This window comes from Schistocerca americana, chromosome 1, assembly GCF_021461395.2.
Source record: "Schistocerca americana isolate TAMUIC-IGC-003095 chromosome 1, iqSchAmer2.1, whole genome shotgun sequence".
NCBI classification, from domain to species: Eukaryota; Metazoa; Arthropoda; class Insecta; order Orthoptera; family Acrididae; genus Schistocerca; species Schistocerca americana.
The window spans coordinates 570,901,901-570,925,390 of NC_060119.1; positions in this window are offsets into that span (position 1 = coordinate 570,901,901).

Here is a 23,490-nt window from a genome sequence, read left to right on the forward strand (position 1 = left end):
AACCTGAGTTTGAAATATGTAGAATAAGTACCTGAGTAATTGGGTTAGCGACTACAAGATAATCGCCAAATATAACGTCACATTAACAAACAAAAACAATAATTTGTATGTTTCGTGTAGGTGCTTTTCTCAGATGAAGAGACTGGGGCAAGAAAGGAAATCGTAACGGGTGACGTCCGCCAGTCACTAGAATGGTGACCCAGAAACATCGTTTAAGTGAGTGAGTTAACCATAGTAGCCGGAAAGTTCCATGTAACCCAGTACTGCGTTACAACAGGCACAGATTTATGTGCTGCAGGGCCATCACCATAGTCTGCTTGTCTCGAAATGTCGCGTAAAGGAAGTACCCAACTTGGTAAGGCGAAGTCAGTCAAATGTCTGCCGGTACTTGTGCAAGAGTGCTGTAAATGTAACTGTAGTATTTTTTATTTTCAAAATAGAACACTGAATAAAAATCTGGCTTATTGAACGGCGAATGTTGAAAACTGAATAATAACATGAAAGGCACTAAAATTTTTATTTTTATTTACCTTCAGCGTGCTGTATCTAGACTAAATTCACATTTAAACTGTCCTCTCTGTTGTGCACGACTTTGTTCACAAGGGTAAGGAGAGGTGATTTGCAGAGTGGTGTGGTAACTGTCATCGTAGGGAAGTTGTACAAGTGAAGAAATGATCAGCGAATAAGTTAACAAAACAAACAGAAGAGCTACTTAACTTGTATTTCTTCGAGTGTATGAAGATTCATTACAAATAATGCAGCAAGAAGTAGAGTCCATTTCACACAGTAGCAACTAGAATGAGTCTCTATGTACTGAGCATAAATGATGGCATCCTATCGATGAGGCTCCAAGTGCACGTGGGTTGAATGACTGCCGTTGGCCATCCCATGTCACGACGGATGAGAGTGCTCGTGGTCAAGACCCGCTGGAGGTGCGATTCATCTGGTATGCACCATTGGTTCCGCCAGATCCATGGGACCGCTATCACTGTCCAACAGAAACTTACAATTCCGTTCCCAACTGAGACGCGTTTTGGGTGGTACTGATATGTGGTACCACACTCACCACTTTATTCTAAACTCAGTTATAGTACACTGCAGGCACTTTCTTGGAATAAGTCGGGTACATGATGCTTTTGTTATCAGATGCAATATGTGGTTGTAAGCTGCTCTTTTCCTCTTTGTCTGTGCGCTACATGCCTCTTGGAAGTAGTCAGTCACAAAAAAAAAAGGCTGAAAGGAAGGGAAGTATTCCTTACCAAATGACTTATCGTTCACCTTCAGCCTCATGCACTCGCCTTTGTCAGCTGAATGATTGTTGTGTGTAGAGAACACAACTGTATTTTATTAAACAATGGAGAATCCAGCCGGCCGCGGTGGTCTAGCGGTTCTAGGCGCTCAGTCCGGAACCGCGCGACTGCTACGGTCGCAGGTTCGAATCCTGCCTCGGGCATGGATGTGTGTGATGTCCTTAGGTTAGTTAGGTTTAAGTAGTTCTAAGTTCTAGGGGACTGATGACCACAGATGTTAAGTCCCATAGTGCTCAGAGCCATTTGAACCATTTGAATGGAGAATCCATAAACATACAGAGGAGACGATAAGTTGCAGACAGGCACAACAAAAAGACTACTGCACGTTTTAGCTTTCGACTTAAAGGCCTTCTTCTTTTAAAGCAAAAAACATATACACATTCACGCAAGCACAACCACACACACACACACACACACACACACACACACACACACACACACACACACACACACACATGACTACTGTCTCTGACCTCAGTGGCCAGAGACAGTGCTAATGTGTGTGTGGAGTTGTGGCTACGTGAAAGTTTGTGTATTTTCTACTTTAGATGATGATGATGATAATGTTGGATTTGTGGGGCGCTGAACTGCGCGGTCATCAGCGCCCGTACAAAGTCCCAATATTTACGCAATCCAAGTTTTTCACAATACAATCCAGCCACTGTCACACATGATGATGATAATGAAATGATGAGGACAACACAAACACCCAGCCCCGGGCAGAGAAAATCCCAATCCGGCCGGGAATCGAAATCGGGACCCCGTGATCCAGAGGCAGCAACGCTATGTAGCTGTCTTCAACTCAACGTCTCCTCTATATGGTGAGTACCAGTCTATTCTTTTTCATAATACAGCCTTTTACTATCGTCTTTAATAGCTGGTAACTTCTATTGGTAAAACCGTCTTGTTTCATGACTGAGAAGCAAGTTTCCACTTAGGAACTGACGAGCTACGTTTTATCATAAATATATGTCCAAGTGATGCTAAATGTTATTATCTTTACATATAGGAAAAAATTATCTTCTCAACAATATTCAAATCGTGAGACAGTCCTTAATTTTTATATATGAAATTAGTGAATGTATTGATGGCACTTTTTTTTTTGCTTTAGTCTTCTGTCACTTTAACTAATTTAGTACGACGGCGCATGCTGGAATTGTCAAACGTTAGGTGGCTGACTCAGGACAAGGAGTTTACCCTCGTGACACATGATATGTCCGAGATGATATGCAGTACCACAGTCGGTACAGTTGGAAACTGCCACTAGCTCTTAGTCCAACGAAAGTTGCATACCCCAAGTCTCACCCACTAGGGAACGACCTGAAGTTTTTCACCAGAGGAGGACCAGAAGAGGAAGAAAAGAAAGAATCATAATCACTTTCCGCCAAGCCTCGTACCAAAGCTGAATTGCAGAAAAAACTCGCCTCCACATTGTACAAATGGTGTGTCCTCCACTCATTGAATCTCCCCTCTTGATAGTTGCGTTGACCTGGTAACCAATCCGGACACAGCACCCACGCTGAGGGATCAAGACTAGGTATATCCCGAGGGGAGCAAATCAGCTACTCAAAATCTCTTTTTTCTGAAAAAAGAAGGTTTTAGACTAAGGAGGCATCATTCTCACGGGAAGTGTGGTCAGGTTTCATTTATGAAGAGATGTAATCTTTCCAGGGCGACCATTTCCAATTTCTGAAACACCTCTGAAAAACCTCATTCTCACGAGAAGCGTGGTCAGGTTTCATTTATGAAGTGATGTAATCTTTCCAGGGCGACCATTTCCAATTTCTGAAACACCTCCTGCTTCACAGACAGTCCTGTCTGTGAAATATATGTTTTTTTTCCAATCTCCAAAAAAACCTGGCAACTTCCTGGCGTCAGGGGAGTTAATGGCTCAGGTCCGTGACCATACAAAATTCCTCTTCTGGACTGGGGTGAGACAGGATTGGCGCATCAACGAGCGCATTTTTGAGTGCTTGAGACTCATCCTCAGCCGTGTCGTTCGATACCCAAACAGACTTCTTTCCAGTGAGTTGGAAAAGCCGTGGTGCAGCCAACTGTTTTATGTGTATAAATCTCTTGTAGAAATTGACAGTTCCAAGGAACCCACGGAGTGGGGATACGAAATTTCGGTACTGCTTCTATTTTTTCTGGATTCAGACGGATTAGCTATACTGTAAAGATATGGCCTAGGAATTTGACTTAGCACGTCCCGATACAAGGTCTGGTAATATTTACAGTGAAACTACACTCTCTGAAGGTGCGGAGGATTTCCCTAACTTCATCTTGTGTTGCCTCCACGTCGGCTCCGCAATGAGTAGATTATCCACATAGCTGGTCTCTGAGGGTAATTACCCTCAAGCTCTCAGAAGACAGTCGTAACTGAAATTACAATGGAAGTAGATTCCCACAGGTGTGAAATCTGCCGAACCATCAGTTTAATAAGTCGTGGTTGCAAAATATTAACATGAATTCTGTACAGAAGAACCGAAAAACTGGTAGAAGCGGACCTGGGGGACGATCAATCTGTATTTCGGAAAAATGTAGGCAGACGGGAAGCGGTACTGGCCCTACGACTTGATTTAGAGGACGGGTTATGGAAAGGTAAACCTAAAGTTAATAGCACTTCTACAATTAGAGGAAGCTTTTGACAATGTTGACTGGAATGCTCTCTTTGAAATTCTGTAGGTAGTAGGGGTAAAATATAGGAAGCGAAAGGCTGTTTACAACTTGTACAGAAACCAGACAGTAGTTATGAGTCGAGGGGTATGCAAGGGAAGGAGTGATTAAGGAGGGAATGAGACAGAGCTGTGGCCCATACCCGATGCTATTCAATCTGTACATTGAGCACACAGTAAAGGAAACCAAAGAAAAATTGCAGCAGAATTGAAAGTTCGGGGAGAGGAAATAAAAACTCTAATGTTTTCTGATGACATTGTAGTTGAACGCAATGGACAGTGTCTTGAAAAGAGGATATAAGCTCAACATCAACAAAAGTGATACAAGGATAACGGAATGTAGCCGAAGAGGTGATGCTGGCGGAATTAGGGTAGGAAATGAGACACAAAGTAGTAGATGAGTTTTGCTATTTGGGCAGCAAAATAGCTGATGATGGCCAAAGTAGAGAGGATGTAAAATGGAGACTGGCAATGGCAATAAAAGCGTGCCTAAAGTAGGGAAATTTGTTAACGTCGAATGTAGATTCAGGTGTCAGGAAGACGTTTCTGTAAGTATTTATGTGGAGTATAGCCATGCATGGAAGTGAATGTGGACGATACCCAGCGTAGACAAGAAGAGAATAGAAGCTTTTGAAATTTGGTGCTACAGAAGAATGCTGAAGATTAGATGGGTAGATAATGTAACTAATGTAGAGTTACTGAGCATAAATCATGAGAAAAGTAATTTGTGGTACAACCTGACTGGAAGAAGGGATCGGTTGATTGTAGGCATTCTGAGGCTTCAAGGGATCACTAATTTAATATTGGAGGAACGTGTGAGAGGTAAAAGTCGTAGCGGGACACCAAGAGATGAACACAATAAGCTTCAGAAGAATGTAAGTTGCAATAGTTATATGGAGATGAAGAGGCTTACACAGCAAGAGTAGCAAGGAGAGGTGCATTAAACTAGCCTTCGGAATGAAGACTACAGCAACAAGACATACTATGTGGCCTGATGTCGATTAATATTAGAAGTGTGTGGTTTGACTTGTTGGTACAGAACGAGTAAACAAGAGGGAAAAACCGTAGAAGTAATTTACATCTTAGATTTACGTGGAAAGACTGTTTTTAATTAGAAAAAAATTGAGTTTATGAAGGAAAAAAAATAATAAGCCTTATACGTGTTCAAACGGCTCTGAGCGCTATGGGACTTAACAGCTATGGTCATCAGTCCCCTATAACTTACAACTACTTAAACCTAACTAACCTAAGGACATCACACAACACCCAGTCATCACGAGGCAGAGAAAATCCCTGACACCGCCGGGAATCAAACCCGGGAACCCGGGCGCGGGAAGCGAGAACGCTACCGCACGACCACGAGCTGCGGACCGTATACGTGTATAACAGCTGCTGCGGAAGATGGCTATGCAAAGAAATATGTTATTACACAGCCAAGTTTCTATCAGTTTCGTACACAATATCGTTTAGTGGATTTTAAGCTTCCTAATGGACTGAAGACTCGTAGCCATCTGCTCCGCACACAGCAGAGTGTGGCGAGTTGCTGCCGTGTCCACAGGATGGAGTGGTGGCACGGGCGGTGGGAAAGCGTCCGCCTCGGCGAGGGAGCGCAAGCAGAGCTGCGCCGCCGCTCCTGGCGCAGTGTGTGGGCCGTGTTGGTGCTGCGTGGTCCGGCCCCGGCATTTGCAGACGGCCGGCGTGGGTCAACCTCCAGCGTGTAATTGCCGCGACCGGCCGCCGCCAATCGAACACGCCGGCCGGGTCACCGGACACCGACCCGACAGATTGTGCCGCTCGTCTCTCCCCTCTCCCTCCTACTCCAGCTACCTCTCTCTCTCTCTCTCTCTCTCATACACACACACATACACAGAACAAACACACACACACACACACACACACACACAGCAGATTGCGACCTTTCCTTTGCCCCTGTTCAACCTAATTCTTTTTATTTGTGTTTTGCTGTGGCCGTAATGTACCAGGGGCTACAAACCGTTCCTTTTCTTCCAACAAAGATGTTGATGGCGATTGCGAAAAGTTTTGTATATTATCACAGCAATTACACCAACACACACTCCATATCCTAACACAACGCATCTTCAACCGACCGCCTTTCTCAGACAATAAAATCTGCCCCGGTGTATGTCCATCACACTATCTGTAACTCTTCCCACCTAATCCACTACACAGCATGGCTGTCCTCTCCTTTTTCATCTCTCCCACCCCCTTCATCTCTTGATACAACGGCCGTGCGCACAGATCAACTCTTCTTCACTTTCTGTCATGGCACTATCCACCACAACATCTGTTGCCACCTCTATAGTGCCCATCTAATGGACCATTATACACTCCTGGAAATTGAAATAAGAACACCGTGAATTCATTGTCCCAGGAAGGGGAAACTTTATTGACACATTCCTGGGGTCAGATACATCACATGATCACACTGACAGAACCACAGGCACATAGACACAGGCAACAGAGCATGCACAATGTCGGCACTAGTACAGTGTATATCCACCTTTCGCAGCAATGCAGGCTGCTATTCTCCCATGGAGACGATCGTAGAGATGCTGGATGTAGTCCTGTGGAACGGCTTGCCATGCCATTTCCACCTGGCGCCTCAGTTGGACCAGCGTTCGTGCTGGACGTGCAGACCGCGTGAGACGACGCTTCATCCAGTCCCAAACATGCTCAAGGGGGGACAGATCCGGAGATCTTGCTGGCCAGGGTAGTTGACTTACAGCTTCTAGAGCACGTTGGGTGGCACGGGATACATGTGGACGTGCATTGTCCTGTTGGAACAGCAAGTTCCCTTGCCGGTCTAGGAATGGTAGAACGATGGGTTCGATGACGGTTTGGATGTACCGTGCACTATTCAGTGTCCCCTCGACGATCACCAGTGGTATACGGCCAGTGTAGGAGATCGCTCCCCACACCATGATGCCGGGTGTTGGCCCTGTGTGCCTCGGTCGTATGCAGTCCTGATTGTGGCGCTCACCTGCACGGCGCCAAACACGCATACGACCATCATTGGCACCAAGGCAGAAGCGACTCTCATCGCTGAAGACGACACGTCTCCATTCGTCCCTCCATTCACGCCTGTCGCGACACCACTGGAGGCGGGCTGCACGATGTTGGGGCGTGAGCGGAAGACGGCCTAACGGTGTGCGGGACCGTAGCCCAGCTTCATGGAGACGGTTGCGAATGGTCCTCGCCGATACCCCAGGAGCAACAGTGTCCCTAATTTGCTGGGAAGTGTCAGTGTGGTCCCCTACGGCACTGCGTAGGATCCTACGGTCTTGGCGTGCATCCGTGCGTCGCTGCGGTCCGGTCCCAGGTCGACGGGCACGTGCACCTTCCGCCGACCACTGGCGACAACATCGATGTACTGTGGAGACCCCACGCCCCACGTGTTGAGCAATTCGGCGGTACGTCCACCAGGCCTCCCGCATGCCCACTATACGCCCTCGCTCAAAGTCCGTCAACTGCACATACGGTTCACGTCCACGCTGTCGCGGCATGCTACCAGTGTTAAAGACTGCGATGGAGCTCCGTATGCCACGGCAAACTGGCTGACACTGACGGCGGCGGTGCACAAATGCTGCGCAGCTAGCGCCATTCGACGGCCAACACCGCGGTTCCTGGTGTGTCCGCTGTGCCGTGCGTGTGATCATTGCTTGTACAGCCCTCTCGCAGTGTCCGGAGCAAGTATGGTGGGTCTGACACACCGGTGTCAATGTGTTCTTTTTTCCATTTCCAGGAGAGTATTTTTCTACTCACAGTCCTCAACCATAAACAACACATTTTCCCCTCTCCAAATAATTTTCACTCAGTGCAGGCATTTCAGCTTCCAAGTGAAAGTGCAGTGCTTTTTCTTATAAGAATTTCATCATTTCTTCTTTCTTTCTTGTTGCGGAGGCCTACAGTTGTCACCGCATCCCACATCTCAGTCTCTAAATGCCTCGATCTCGCCATTCTCCCTCATCCTCTTGCATTCCTCTTCCCTCCATCGTTTCTTAGACACCGCTTAGCTACACTTTCCGTGGTCTTCCTCATCTTATCCTTCCAGGAGGTTGTCTCGAAATTGCTCTCTTGGGCCATCTGCCTACATCCATTCTTTTGACCTGCCCAAACCATCCTAGCTCTCTTACTTCTATTTTTTGCGTAATACTATAATGAGTCTTTGTCCTTTCTCTTATCTCCTCGTCTTACGTGGTCAAAAAGGAAAGTTCGAGAGGGTCTTCTAAAGTGGTTCATTTCTAAAGCTCTGAGTCTATTTCTGTTTCTTTTTGTGAGTTCCCAGCGGTCACTCCTATAGGTAGTTACTGGCTCCACGATGCATCTGTATAGACGAATTTTAACCTTTAGCACATTTCTGACGACCAAAGCACAGTGTTTGATTCTTGGATATTCGACCCTCCCTACCTGTACGTTGTTGGATATCTCTGTCACATCTTTCACCACGTGAGAGGATGCTGCCCAGGTACTTAAACTCTTACATACGTTAATAACATGTCCGTCAATGCCCAGGTTACTTCCCTCTTCTCCGTAACAGAGATTTCGCCTTCTCAAAATTAATTTTGAAATCCCACTTCTTGTACTCTTCCAACAGCTTCCTGAGCATGTAAGATGTACCATCTTCATCATTTGTTGCAACGACCTGATCATCAGCTAAGAAAAGTGTGTACATACGCAGGTTCCCCACTTCAATCTCCATGGCCGTGCACTTTCTACACCAGAGATTCAGTGCCTTCTGCACATACACCTTAAAAGGTATAGGATACAGAATCCTTACTTCAGGCATTTAGTTATTCTGAAATCCTCTCTAGAAATTTCTTTCCCTACTTTAATAACAAATTTTGCTGAGTTGTAGAGGTTTATGATGCTACTTTCAATAGGTTTTGGCAGTTCCCGTGGCCACAGCAACTCGAACAATAGCTATAGTGACACTGTGTCATATGCTTTCTCAATATCTATGAGAACCAAATGATTGCTTGGATTCCTTTCCAATATCTTACCCATGATCTGCCTTACGGTAAAGACGTTATTTACACATGGCCTGCCTCTTCTAAAGCAACTTTGTTCTTCCACTTCATTTACAAACTTCACCTGTCTTGATTTTAAAATCCTCCCGTACAGCCTGGTAATTGTACTTGTGACAGGATAACTGCTACATACTTTCTGGCTTCCGTTTTTGTGTGCAGGAATTAGATACGTTAAGTTCCACTCTGCTATAATTTTCTCCGCATTCCATATACGTTTATTAAATAACTTGCTTAGATATTCATACAGAGTGCTTGGGCCACACCTCACTAATTTGAATGGTGCATTTCCAGTTCCTGGTGATTTTACAATTTCCGTTTGTGTAGCTGTCTTCCGTACCTCTTTCGCAGTTATTTCTTCTGCCTGCTCACTCTCCTGGTTCTCCCATGTCTCCCACTTTATTTCCTTGTATTCCGTCGTTTCTTCTGTTAACTGGCCTTAAAAATTATTCTCTCACTCCGTCAGACTAATAATCGGTAGGTTTGCTCTTTCTTTTACTTCTTCCCTCAGCTCTTAAATCATTTTCCGTTCTGCCGCCGCTTTTGTGGCCCCCATCGACATCTTCGCATTTATCCTCCCAGATTTCCTTTCTCTTTTTGCAGATGTCCTTTTTTACGTCTCCGTTCATTCTAACATAAAATACCCTATCATATTTCTCCCATGTTCTCAAAAATGGTTCAGATGGCTCTGAGCACTATGCGACTTAACTTCTGAGGTCATCAGTCGCCTAGAACTTAGAACTAACCTAAGGACATCACACACATCCATGCCCGAGGCAGGATTCGAACCTGCGACAGTAGCGTCGCTCGGTTCCAGATTGCAGCGCCTAGAACCGCACAGCCACTCCGGCAGGCCCCATGTTCTCAACCAATTATTATAGAATATATTTTTTTGGCTCACTTTTTCTTCAATGCTTTTAGTCCACCAGTGTGGGTGCCACTTCCTCTCTTCCTCTTGCTTCCCCAGTGCTTTTAATACTGCTTTGGTAACACACTTTTTAATTCCTTGGTACACACGTTCCACCGTTTCTTCTTCTAAGTGCTTCAGTTTTTTTTTGACAACCGTAATTTATAAAGTAATTGTACAGGCTCTTTACGAGGTTCGGTTTTGGGAACCTCATGTATATGTGCAATTACTCCAAAAAGTATTCCTCTACAACATAAGTATAAGGGTGTATAGATAGTCGAAAACTGTCAGAATGAAGTACAGCAGTGACTTGTTTATTGGTCAATAAAAAAACGAAAATAGATTTCTATTTACGTCAGCACAGTTTAACACTCAAAAGTATAAGATAGTCAAATTATGGTGCAAAATAAGTATTCGTCTGCAATGTTGAAAATGAGACTCTGAATTTAGAATGTTATGCTTAGTACCTACTAGTGCCTCCTTTCCTCTTTTGTAATCTCTAGCATTGTCCTAGGTGCAAATAACGCAAGGGATTTTATTGTTTGCACTGTAATGTTACGCCGTTCCTGTAGCAAAGCGTTCTTTAGATCAATTCTATTGGATTTCTAATGATTTCTCATACTTTTGCCGAGTATACAAATTGCTTACTGGATTAATGTCTAGGAATTGCGATGATGTAATCGTCAATCGGGTAATACTGTACAACAGCTGCAGCCTTACATATAGAACTGTATGTTTTGGACAATTACTTTTTAGAAAACAAAACCCCTGAAAGACCCATGTTATTCAAACTTCTAGACAGGTGTCCACAGACCGGTGCTGCATCTGCTTCATGTTTAACTGAGGCTGTTATATTTATCTCTTTAAGTTCACAAACATTTTTTCTCGATATTGTTAATCCCAGATTCGACTTAAGCAGCTAAAATCGACTGTCGTCAGTAAATAGAATATTCGTCCAGAAATCAAATCCATCGGATTTGTCTTCTCTTGTAAATCCAACTCGATTCCTTTTGTTGATTTCACTGATGTATTGTTTTCTACGGGCTGCTCGGCCTCCATACCCAGCTTCGTAAAGCACATTTCTTAGTCTGTGCTGAAACAGACTTCCATGTATGCGTTTTTGTGCAATAAGGTTTGGAGCGCTTCGTTTTGGATTTCTCTTGACTTCTTTAAGTAGCTGTCGTGTTTGGATCCCGGATGGAACTACAGGGGGTCTGCTTCATGAATGATTTCAAAATGGCTCTGAGCACTTTGGGACTTAACTTTGGAGGTCATCAGTCCCCTAGAACTTAGAACTACTTAAGCCTAACTAACCTAAGGATATCACACACATCCATGCCCGAGGCAGGATTCGAACCTGCGACCGTAGCGGTCGCGCGGTTCCAGACTGAAGCACCTAGAATCGCTTGGCCACTCCGGCCGGCATGAATGATTTACTTACGTTTTATTGCGATTAAACGTTTATATAATAGTCTTCACTGTAGTGGTAGATCTGCCAATGTTTCTCCGATTGTGTTCCACTCCCTGATGCAGCTTTGTTATTTCGCAACGTTTTCGACCCACATTACTTATTTATCACTAAACAGAATGAGGTTTTCACTCCGCAGTGGAGTGTGCAGTGGTGTGAAACTTCCTGGCAGTTTAAAACTGTGTGCCGGACCGAGACTCGAACTCGGGACCATTGCCTTCGTGGGCAAGTGCTCTACCATCTGAGCTACCCAAGCACGACAGGTTCGCAGGAGAGGTTCTGTTAAGTTTGGAAGGTAGGAGACGAGGTAATGGCAGAAGTAAAGCTGTGAGGACGGGGCCTGAGTCATGCTTGGGTAGCTCAGATGGTACAGCACTTGCCCGCGAAGGCAAAGGTCACGATTTCGAGTCTCGGTCCGGCACACAGTTTTAATCTGCCAGGAAATTTCACATCACTAAACAGCTTTGAAAACAGAGAGGAAACCACCCTCTCCAGTGGATGAAACACAACTACACAAGAAGAGAGAGCCGTGTGTCAGTGCGGCGCTTGTGATCTTTCTTACAAGCCGAATACTTGTTTGACATCAACTGGGGCATGCTTTTAAGTAACGTGCGAACCCAAATAGCATTTTATTTCTAAATGTAGACATTAAACAATGTATGGAAATAGTTGTTGTTTTTAGCTTGTTAAACACATTTTTATAGTTGTGCTTATATTCTAGGCGCTATGGTCGAATACTTTTTGGAGTCACTGTTTCTTCCTCGATTTCCCGCGGTTTGCCGATGCCACCTCTGGGCTCATGAACTGTGACGGATTCGTTGTTGACTGATGGTATGGTCAGCCAGGGAATATGCGCCTTTTGCTGAATGGGATGTTTTCTACAGACGATTAGGCTGCTAGCCCATCGATGTGGACACATACCCACGAGATCAACTGAAAAGTGTCCTGCGTTAAACGTAGCTTGTACACTCTGGAATCACTTGCCATTTTCGAGTCTCATAGTCTTCAAAATAATTTATTCACCAAAAGATAACGAAATAATCTGGAAACTTATAAATGTAAAAAATAAACATTTAAATGTTACTTGAGTGGCTGGAGTCATGGCTTTCATGCCACCCTCCCCCACCTCCTCCTCCCCCTCCCCATTCGCCTGCCACAACTTTGGCCCCACACCTGGTTGAACTGCATTATCATCAACCCACAACCATCAATATCAGTACACCCATTATCTCGTTAGACCAACTCCTTTCCAATGTCGCCTTAAGTGGCATATCCCAAAGTAAAGGTAACACATTTTATTTATGAACTGAACCACTCTGGGTAGCTACCTAGATTTAGCTGTTGTTACTCTGAGACCAACTGGTCTTTGGCTTGCGGTATACAATGGGCGTCATTAAGTGCGTATCGGTATCACATGAAGACTGGTCCCAATGGCATCTTTGTGCAGTGTCCTGGATGTATGTACAGGTGCTCTGTTGCAGCCAGAGCTGGTTGCAAAGAGGCGTCTGCTGTCTGAGATGCTGATAATCACTAGAATTGAAACCAAACCGACCTTTGAGCTGTAGCAAAATGTATCACCTGATGGCTCACATTGAAGTGCCCATGCTAATCTCCCCAGAAGCGTTCTACAAGGATTTCCATAGGCAAGTCTTTAGATCTGATTGGCCAGCTGGGGGTCTTCTGCTTACTAATCGAATTATTTAATAGCAGCTTTCATAGACGTCTTGTAATGCCCTTTCTTCCTCATGCTAATACACACATACACGTACACGAACTCCTTAGTTATGGCAACTTATGTTTTCTCCGATACCTGCAAACTCTATGTGCACTGTATGCGTCCATTTGTTATATTTGTTTTCGACAAGCACTTTTATTCTGTAAATTGTTACAAGGTATCCCAGAGAGGTTGGGTACATCATAAGAGTTATGCAGACATTAACCGCATCACATTTTGTTTGCACGTTTGCTCAAAGTGTGTGCGAGTATGGGTCATTAAGAATTGGCAGGTAAAGATCGGTGCACTCGATGATGAGGGACAAATGTGTGTTAGATGCCATGGAGACTAATACAAGCAGCAGCATACATGCTATTGCCTCGGAGCAGTGTCCAGTATGTTTTGAACGCCGAGTCCTTACACCCCTTTCCTCTACAAATGGTGCACTCCAATGACCATCCTGCAAGTGTGCGTTTCACACAGTGGTTTCTGCAACAAAGTGACCGACATCTGCGTTTCCCAGCTTGTGTTCCCAGTGTTGTTCACTGATGAGGCCTCATTCATTATGGACGACGTATTCAGTCGCCACAATGGGCATTTTCAGGCACCAGTAGAGCCCATGGTGTGCTGCACCACGTGACACAACATTGCTTGACAGTAACGAATGGGTGTGTTGTATTGGAGACTGCTTGAGAGATTGCAGGGCACTATCACTTCTGATTTGGTGTTATGCCGCTTCATGTTCTTGGGGAAAGTGATTTTTATTGCGATTTGACTTCATACATCTTGATGAAATGGTGGGCAGTAGTTAATGCTCTTGGTTGCATGCTCTAGGGAAGGAATAACAATAAGCTTTACCTGTGTTCAAAGGAACAGGATGCCGATTTAAACAACTGTAGTAAAAGAGCGTGACGACGGTGGTCCTAGAGAAGCGCGTTTCTTCTGTGGAACCTGGGTGGAAACATCTGCGGATGTCCAAGTTCCATGGTGTCATTGTGCAGACACGGTAGTTGGCGCCAGTCGGGGGGCAGCCACGTCCAGGTAGACTGATTAGCTCCAAGAAGTCACCGCTGCAATGGCCAGTGCATTGCAGACCGGCAATAAAGTAGAGGTTGGGCCCTTGTTAGGCAGGAAGCTGACAAAACAACTGTGAGCATTCTGCAAATTTCCGTGGGATAGGTCACTGGCGACCAGACATCCAGACTCTGTTACAAAACATTTTTGTGAAAGCACGAGGCTTTTAGCGAGTTACGGCCATTCTTTGGAAACTTCGAAATGGATGCAACAGGAGAGATAACAAGCTTTCTATGGAAGGGTGTGGTTCCATTCTGGTCGTGTTGTTAGCAAAAGACACGACATAAACGTGTGGGAAAGAGGCCTTGAAGCTGAATCTTTTTTCCTTTTTTCCCAGTTAACTTTAAAGTCTCTCATTGGTCAAATCGGTGCAAGTAGAGCAAGGGGCGCTCTTAGAGCTTCGAATGCTGCGTTCCAGCTCGTGACTGGCTTGTGATAAAGTGGGGGAAGTCTAAGATGTAAATAGGCTTTTACTACCCCTTGTACTGTCGCTTCACTATTAAAGAACTGCAGGTCTCTACCTAAATGTTGACACTTGTGTCCTTTGCTAGTGTGCCACTTAGAGCCTGTGGCAGTCACCTTCTGAACCATCAGAGGTACTGCTTCTAGCATCACGCACACAATGAGTGATGCGTGGGTGTATTTATTTGTCTTGAGTCACCCGTCTAAACGTTTGATATATTCTGTCATGCATAGTCATGGCACGGAGTCAAATTGGTTTGGCAGACCAGCAAATGGGTCCATCTGCACACTGGAATCCACCGGGGTTTCAGAGCTTCATAGGAAAGTACCTATGTTCCGAATTAACCAAACGCGAGACCACATACTTGCATTTTTGTGGTGCACGCCATTAATAACAGATTGCAGCCGTCCATGACTTCAGTCACCGAATCCATCGTGGTGTGCCGCCCTGACCAGCGGGAGGGGAAGGTATTTGCTGCCACGGCGTAGGGCTCCAATATATGTTTCTCAGCACCCTGTTCTTACAAACCACATTTTTCTTTTTGTAATGGTAGAATACAGATGCTTGATGGTGCGGTAGTTTTTGTGCCATAACCCAGATTCACGTGTATGAAGTCAGATAAAACGATTAGTGTTCCGGTTAGTGTCGTGTGTCGCTCCCCAGCTGATCACTTTGTCCAACATAGAACCCATGTTAGTGAAAGCATTTGTCAAATAAAACTGTTTGTGTGACGTTTCTTTAGGCATTTTTGTTGTTTTGTGATGTTAAGGATGAATAAATCTATTGTCATTTAGATCACAACTTCTCCATGAGTTCTGATTAACAGTAACATCCCATTTTATTATTAAAGTCTAGATTTGAAACGTAAGTAGAAGTCTTTCATGCTTAGTCAGGCCCTCTCGAGTGCCGCAAATTATCATGCCTTTCTGGAACTGATTATTCCCAGCTTGTTTGAAGATGTTCCAGCGAACGTGAGGCACAACAAATGTTTCCAACATCATGGAGCATCTGCTCGCTTTGGACTGGCTGGTCATAGGCATTTGAACAGGTCATCCCCTCTCCGATGGTTCGGGCATGGTCTTCTGGTTCCCTGTCCCCCACGTTCATAGGATTTGTCGAACCTTGATTTCTTTCTGCGAGGAGCCATCAAAATCTCTTATGGATCGCGATCCTGGGAGAGTGGAATGCATGTTGCAAGAATCGTCTGCACAGCTGCTACAATCACAGAAACGTCTGGTGTGTTCGAGCTTACCCGACAGCCGATACAGTCAGTATCAGGCATGCATACCATCTGATGCTGCAGCACCTGTAGTGACATTAGAGCTGTAATCATGACGTACATCGTGTGTATTCATTGTTTCCAATAAGTGTTTCAAATAAATCATTTTCTTGTTTCCTTTTCCACCGTCCACCACTGCTACGACTTATCCATGACGTCTGCAGCCATGCATTGCTATACAATTCTCAATTCTTATGATGTGCCCCACATTCCCTAGAAGTTTGGCGCAGCAATTCTGGGATACCCTGTAAACGACAGAAATACATGTTGGTGCGCCTCCGTGTTACCTGGTCAGACAACAGAGCTTGGACGCCGTCTTATATCAGTTTTCATGGTTAATGGCCCAGCTCCGGACGCAGATTGAGGCGACAAATGACTATGACCCTCTGGACTTAGCTTCCCAGTAAGTCCTAGCGACAATGAATTGTGACAAGTGTCAAATCATTTCCAATTTTCAGTGTTGAATTAACTATGTAAGTTCGTAAGACAAAAAAAAAGTTGATTAAAAAACATCTTTGTCTTGGTTTCATCTGTCTTGCTCAAGAGCTTTGCTTACAGCATACTACAATCTCCCCCCCCCCCTCCACCCCCCCTCCTCCCTCCAGTGGTGCCACTGTGTCTGCAGTCGATTGGGCACCTTCTCTGTCCCATTCATTGCATGGTTCAATTTTTCATCTCTGGGTCATAAATCTTCTTACTGTTTCGAAGAAAGTCACTTTCACTGTGCCTACCTTCACAACAGGTTGCGCTACAGTCAGTATCCTCAATTATTTGCTGCATGTATTCCAGTCTCTGTTTTCCCCTACAATTGTTGCCCTCTATGTCTTACAATGGGACATTTTTTCGGAACTGTCATGCAACATATGTAACTTCTCAAAAATTCACAGAGTGGAGACACACTCTCAACATCAGTAATAAATTACGATCAGAGAAATGAATTGGTATTAAATGTATGAGTGATTACCAGTTTCTACAGTAGTCTAAAACAGGTTTGCACGTTAGCTGGAAATAAGGTAATGTTTTGGAAGCTCACTGGGTGACACGGGCACAGAGCCAGGGACCCGGCTAAGACTTCCTTAGAAAGACAGCGAGAGGAGATTGTCATTGTCACGGCCAGGCCCCATACGCGCCTTTGTGACATCCCGCACCGCTGTTCAGATAGACAACAGTTAGGACATACTGTAGCGGCTGCTCAAGCAGGTGTTTGTGTGAGATGGATCGAGAAATAATTTTTAGGAGAAGGCACTACTGTCAGCCGAACGTAGAAAGACGACTTTTCACACGGACGCTGGATATCGATTTCTTGCAGGTGAAAAGAGAGCCCCAAGACAGGCCTTTGAAAATGGTGAGAAGCCGTCGAACGCGTAGCTCTTATGAAAAATTTTGTGTAAGAATGTAAGACCTGTAGACATTGGTTCATCTAAACCTCTCCAGACTAACAGAGAAGCATGACAGTGCTGGAGGGAAGCTTCCTCATTGGCCGAGTAGAGAGATAGGAAGATTGACGAACGACTTTTTCAGAGGAGAATGGTAGAAAGGAAACCATTGGTTAACCAAGTAACACACCTGCACTTTGTGGGAGCATTTTGATCGGTTGGAGCTCAGAAGATTCAGAACCCGCACAATCATACACTCTCGCATCGGATTTACTTCCTCTACTTCTTCAATTATTAGTCAACTTCAGACCTTGTTGTCTTGTCTCATGTCTTGGAGTACTGCTGTCACTCCGTCATGTCCATCAGCTTCAGCCACCAGCTGATCCGATGCATTTGCAGGACTTTGACAGTTTGCGGGCCGTCCTACAATTAGCTGCAGGAGAGGGCTGCTGGCGCTGCTGCTGACTGAGATAACAGTACTTCAGTCACCAACAACTGCACTATGGTGAGACCAAACACTTGAAATGTAGGGAATTTGAAGTCAGTTTATAATTTGACAATCTGATAGCCCCATTCTGAAGATTTGCCTAGTGAAGTCATAAACAGTTTTTTTCCAACATACACAACAGGTGTGACACATTGCTGGCAATAGTTCTGTGTACTATCTTCAGTATTCCTATTCTACTCTAGCCAATTTCAGGACATTCACTTAGCACTTTCGCGATTTATTCTCGGTCACTTCCGGCCCACATGTTAGATTTATCAGATTTCCGTACGCACAAGTTTCCATTATTATTAAATGTTATTAAAAAGTTACCACATGTTTCCGTTATTGTCGTTGAAGAGTTAACTGACAGTGAACGTATTTGGCTATCATTCTCCTTCAGTTGTTAATGGTCCAACTTTTGATATTCAGATAAATCCATGTAATTAGGTTACGTGTATCATTTAACATTTTATCGGTCACCCACATCATTGTACATTACAGTCTCCCTCCAGTACCAAGGAAGTTACTCCCTGATATTTTAACACACGTCTTATCATCCTACACCTTTATACTTTCCACATACTCCTTTCCTCGACTTTATGGACAACGACATTCATTTCGTATCTTATCAGTCTACTTAATTTTTAACAGCCGTTTGTAACATCACATCTCAAATGATCTGTTATCCTCTTTCCCCGACATGCCCTCCACTTTATCTGATTGACTCGTCACAGTCAGTTCACAGGATGTGTGAAGGGAGATGCAAAATGTTGTTAGATACTTATTGGAAAGTGCAATTTGGAATTTACAGCATCAAACGTTTCTCGTACGCATAGCATGTCTTCTACAGTTTGACAACAACTGTTTTCAGTTAGTGATTACATAAATTTTGTTTGCTGACTTTTTCATACCAGTTTCGATTCTTTAATCATTATATATAACCCTTTGAAACCAGAAACAATACACAAAACCACACACAGCAACATTATTTTATCAAATTAAGTACACGTCTAGCTAAAATTCATAAAGCTATAGGTATACATTAGTTGTTCTTGGCTGGTATCAACGTCAGAACTTACAAGGTGACAATTACTGAACTGTATGAAATAAAATCGTTATAACTTCTGAACAGTTCGCTTTAGGACTTTCAAACTGCACGGTTGGCCGAAGGGCGTGATGGGAATTAGTATGCGCATGCACACGCGCCTATTTCAGCCATTTGCACGTGAAAATGTCACAGTACAGCGTGCCTGAGTGTATAGCGCTCTTGAAGGCCTACTGTGGGAGCAATAGCAGCCAAACTGCGGCTCAAAGAAAATTTGGGACCGAGTTCAAGCTGAAGACAACGGGTCCAAATGTGCTAACAATGAAGAATGTGATTCACAAGTTTGAGAGAAAGGGTAGAGTTCGTGGTAACAGTGTTGGCAATGACGGTCGTCCAAAAAGGGTGATAAAGCCTGAAAACATCGAGAAGATACGTGCTGTGTTTCAAACCAGCCCCAGGAAATCGATCAGAAGAGCTGCACAACAGGTGGGAAGCAAACGAGAGACTCTGCGGCAAATTGTTGTTGAAGACCTGCATCTCTTTCCATACAAAAATCAAATCCATTAGTCATTAATCCTACGGTCATGGAACAGTGGTAGTGTTTCGCCAACACTATTGTCCATAGAACTGACGAACAGGAGTCTGATATAAATACGGTTTGGTTTAGCGACGAAGCCCACTGCCGTTTGGATGGGTTCGTGAATAAGCAAAATTGGCACATTAGGGGGACTGATAATCCGCGTTCCATGTTCGAGAAGTCTCTTCACCCTCAACCGATCACTGTGTGGTGTGCGATATTCCTTGATGGCACTGTGACTACCGAACTTTACCTGAAGGTTTAAAGGTTTAGGAAGATGATTTCATCCCCATTATCCAAAGCGACCCTTATTTCGACAAGATGTGGTTCGTGCAAGACTGAACTCGACCCCATCGAAGCAGGAGTGTTTGATGTCATGGGGGAACACTATGAAGACCGCATTCTTGGTCTGGGGTACCCTGAGGCCCGTGGCATGGGCCACGATTGGCCGCCATATTCTCGAATCGGATCACATGCGACTCCCTTTGTGGGGCTATATTTGAGACAAGATGTACGGTAATTGCTCCAAAACTATTGCTGAGCTGAAATCAGCCGTTCAGAAGGTCATCGACAGCGTCGATGTTCCGACATTTCAGAGCGTCATGCAGAATTTCGCTATTTGTTTGTGCCCCCCCCCCCCCCCCCCCCCCTCCGAATTAAGTGCGCCACGCCGTAGTTTGTAACTAATTTACGGTTTTTCATATAGTTCAGTAATTGTTACCCTGTAGTAAGAGTGAGCATCTCTGCTCAAGTCTGCTACTACAGGATTGAACGGGGCTAGCCAGTGGAAGATGTTATACAGTTAAACGTGTCGTATACGTAATACAGTTTCATTTGTATGCGTGATCCAAATTTAGTTGCCGTAAGATAATACATAAGATTAACTTACACTATTGAAGAGAGTTGGAAATAATTAATCATTAGTTCAAAGAATTATTAAATGTATGATAGTCAGTTGCCAATCAGGTGACTTGATTTCAAAGATGGTCAAGCGGCAAAAGAAGTCAGTGATGTATACAACGTATGCAGAAGACTTCGAGTGATCCTAGCAGACGCCATATCTAAGCCACCTGGACAGCATGGCATTGCTAAGAGATGGCAGCTTCAGCGATGTCTTTTGGTATTATAGACAAACCAGCAAAGTCCTCGTGTACTTCTGCAATTTTTAACAATGAGTGTAGGACAACATCACCAGTCACTAGAAGGTGATATTTGGTAGGAGAGTTGTACGAATAAGTTTCAGGTGATGAAAAAATAAAATTTCAGGTATTTTGAAAAATTAAACGAGTTTCAGTATTTTGAAAAATTAAACGAGTTCCATTCAGAAATAAGAACAGGGGAGCAACTCACAACTTCCCAAACATGCTTTAATCTGGTGTCGCAAGAGACACTTATTTACGAGACGAAAATATGAAGTCATTGCCAGGGACTCCTCCTATACATGGTTCAGTTCACAAGTAATAAAACCTCAAGCTACTGTTCTGTATCGTGGGATACATTTCGCGATCCTTTGGTAAGGAATGCAAAGTTTACTGCAGGAAATTTATGAATGCGTCGAATGTGGGTTTGTATTCTGTAGGATTAACTGAAACACAGAGTAAAGAAACCCTAAGAGACTTGGTGTTGCACTGGTCCTCGGTAAATGGGCCAAGCCGGCAGCACTGCAGCGATATTTTATAACTTCTTTGAGAATAGTCCAGCGCTAGTGAACGATCGAAGCGGCTTATATGGCATGCAGAGTTCGCAGTTTCCTTCTGCTCTGTTTCCCACTGCTAGCCATAGCAAAAAGAGCAACTCTCATATTGTTTAAAGCAAAACATAATGATTAAAACTATTCTCTGTAAATCACTGACGAGGAGATGCCAGATGTTTCTTTCTTTTCTATTTACGATTGGAGTTTGATAAGAGAGATATGCGAGCTGTTGTAATTCAGATTTTGATTTGATGCTATTTATAGAAGAAACCTGTAGGAGACTCACTTATTTCACTGGAAAACCGCATTTCCCAGAAGACTTACAGAAATTTTCTATGTCTTTCTTGAAGTGTTTCGCAGTTCGTATTACATACCAATTTTGTTGAGCCGTCTCGTTATCTCCACAGGCGTATAATCATCCACCCCGTTCTTCTTTGAATACGAACGGGATATGGTCCCACCCACTTGAGTAGTATTTCAGTATATGCCTTAAGTGTATTTTGCGAACAATTTAACTTATAAACGAAATGCAGTTTCCTAATATTCGAACAATAAACTGAAGTGTGTTTGATATTTGATCTGAATGCAACCTTCGTATCCCCAAGCATTGTTAGTACCAGACATTTGTTTGACTTGACAATCTACTTTGATTAAACTTTTGGTCAAAAGCAATTGGAGTTCTACCTCCCATTCAGTGTAAAATTTGATAATTCCTCGCTTTAAAATCTGTCGCGACATGAATATTTGTTAGCTAACACTTTTCCGTAAATGAACGCATCTGCAAACAGTATAACTTTTTCTTTTTAAAATTCAGTCTTGATCGCACGACGTATGCTACAAGATTATAGGTGACCGGTTTCGGTTACATCACATGACCATCATCAGACCCATGGCATCCTTCGAAGAGTGCTCCACCTACCATCTTCGAAGGATGCCATTGGTCTGATAATGGTCATGTGATGTAACCGAAACCGGTCACCTATAATCTTGTAGCATACGTGGTGCGATCAAGACTGAATTTTAAAAAGAAAAATTTTAAAAAATTTTTTTTGATCGCTGTTCCAAAAATGTTTATTAAAATAGTATAACATTGTGCCTAACATTATCTACTAAGTTATCATTAGCTGATGTAATGGTAAAGGTACAGCATTCAGATTTGGAAGGAACAGTGTTCTAATCTTCACCCGCTCAGCCAGAGATTTAATTTTCCATGATTTCCCTAAATTACGTAATGTGAATGCCGTAGTATTGCTATTGACAGAAGTCTACGTCAGTTTCCTACCTCATCTTTGTCCAATCACGGCTGTCTTTCAGTGGTTGTTGATGCATTAAGTGCTAAAATTCCTTCGTTCCAGCCTCCCTTCCTTCTTACATATAGAAGGGATTTCTATCGTATTGCTGGCACCTAATTTCTGTGTCGATTATGGTTATGAATTGAGATGATTCACTTGCAAATTATGTTTACAATTTAATTAGGACTTTGTAAGGCTATGAGGCCTTCTAGAGTTATATCTGTCTCAACTCCATTTACACTGAGATCTACATCGTTGATCTTTACAGTGATGCGGCAACTAAATGCTGATTTATCGAGTTTGTTTCCAATTCCGGAAAAAATATTCATATATATATGATTTGAACTGATTGAATGCGGTTCTAACTCCTCAGCAAACCATTCTGACTTTCGTTACTACAAATTAAAGACTTTTGAGCGTTTCTCCTGAAGAGCTAACAACGTTCTGGCGAACTATTTACACAGCTTGTTCTCGTATGTTATGTGTGGCTCCATAGGGTGCCCATATGGCAGTTTTTATGGAGTGGGCGGGGGGGGGGGGGGGGGAGGGGGGGTTGGAGGGGGGGTTAGACCTGGGAGTACGGAGTATTTTTAATATTTTCGAGGACGAATGGAGACTTGTAAGTACCCGACCCGGGTAATAATGACATTTAAATCATGGAGGAGAAACACTTAGCTACATTACATTTTTTCTTTCCCTACGAACTTGTCTCCGGGCATGGGCGTTTTTGGTGGCTCCGTTAACTTTTTCTACGATCTCATAAGAGAGAAGACTCTTCAGCTTTACTTAATTCTTATTATGAATAACCGTAAAAATTTATAATGTAAACAAATAGTAACATTTTTAAATGTCAACGTAGTATTAGATAATAGAAAGTGATTGCTGCAATTTCACTGACATTTTAAGCAGCTAGTCTTGTTAATCACAGAAATTGTAGTAAAATTATTCTCTTACAGTGCAATGTAACGAGAGCTTAGCCTTCTCTACCACTCGTTATTACAGTATCCTGTAAACGGATTCTCTTTAATTCCCGATATGTGAAACCTTTTTTGTACTGTTTGCTTGTTTATACAATCTTCTCTTCA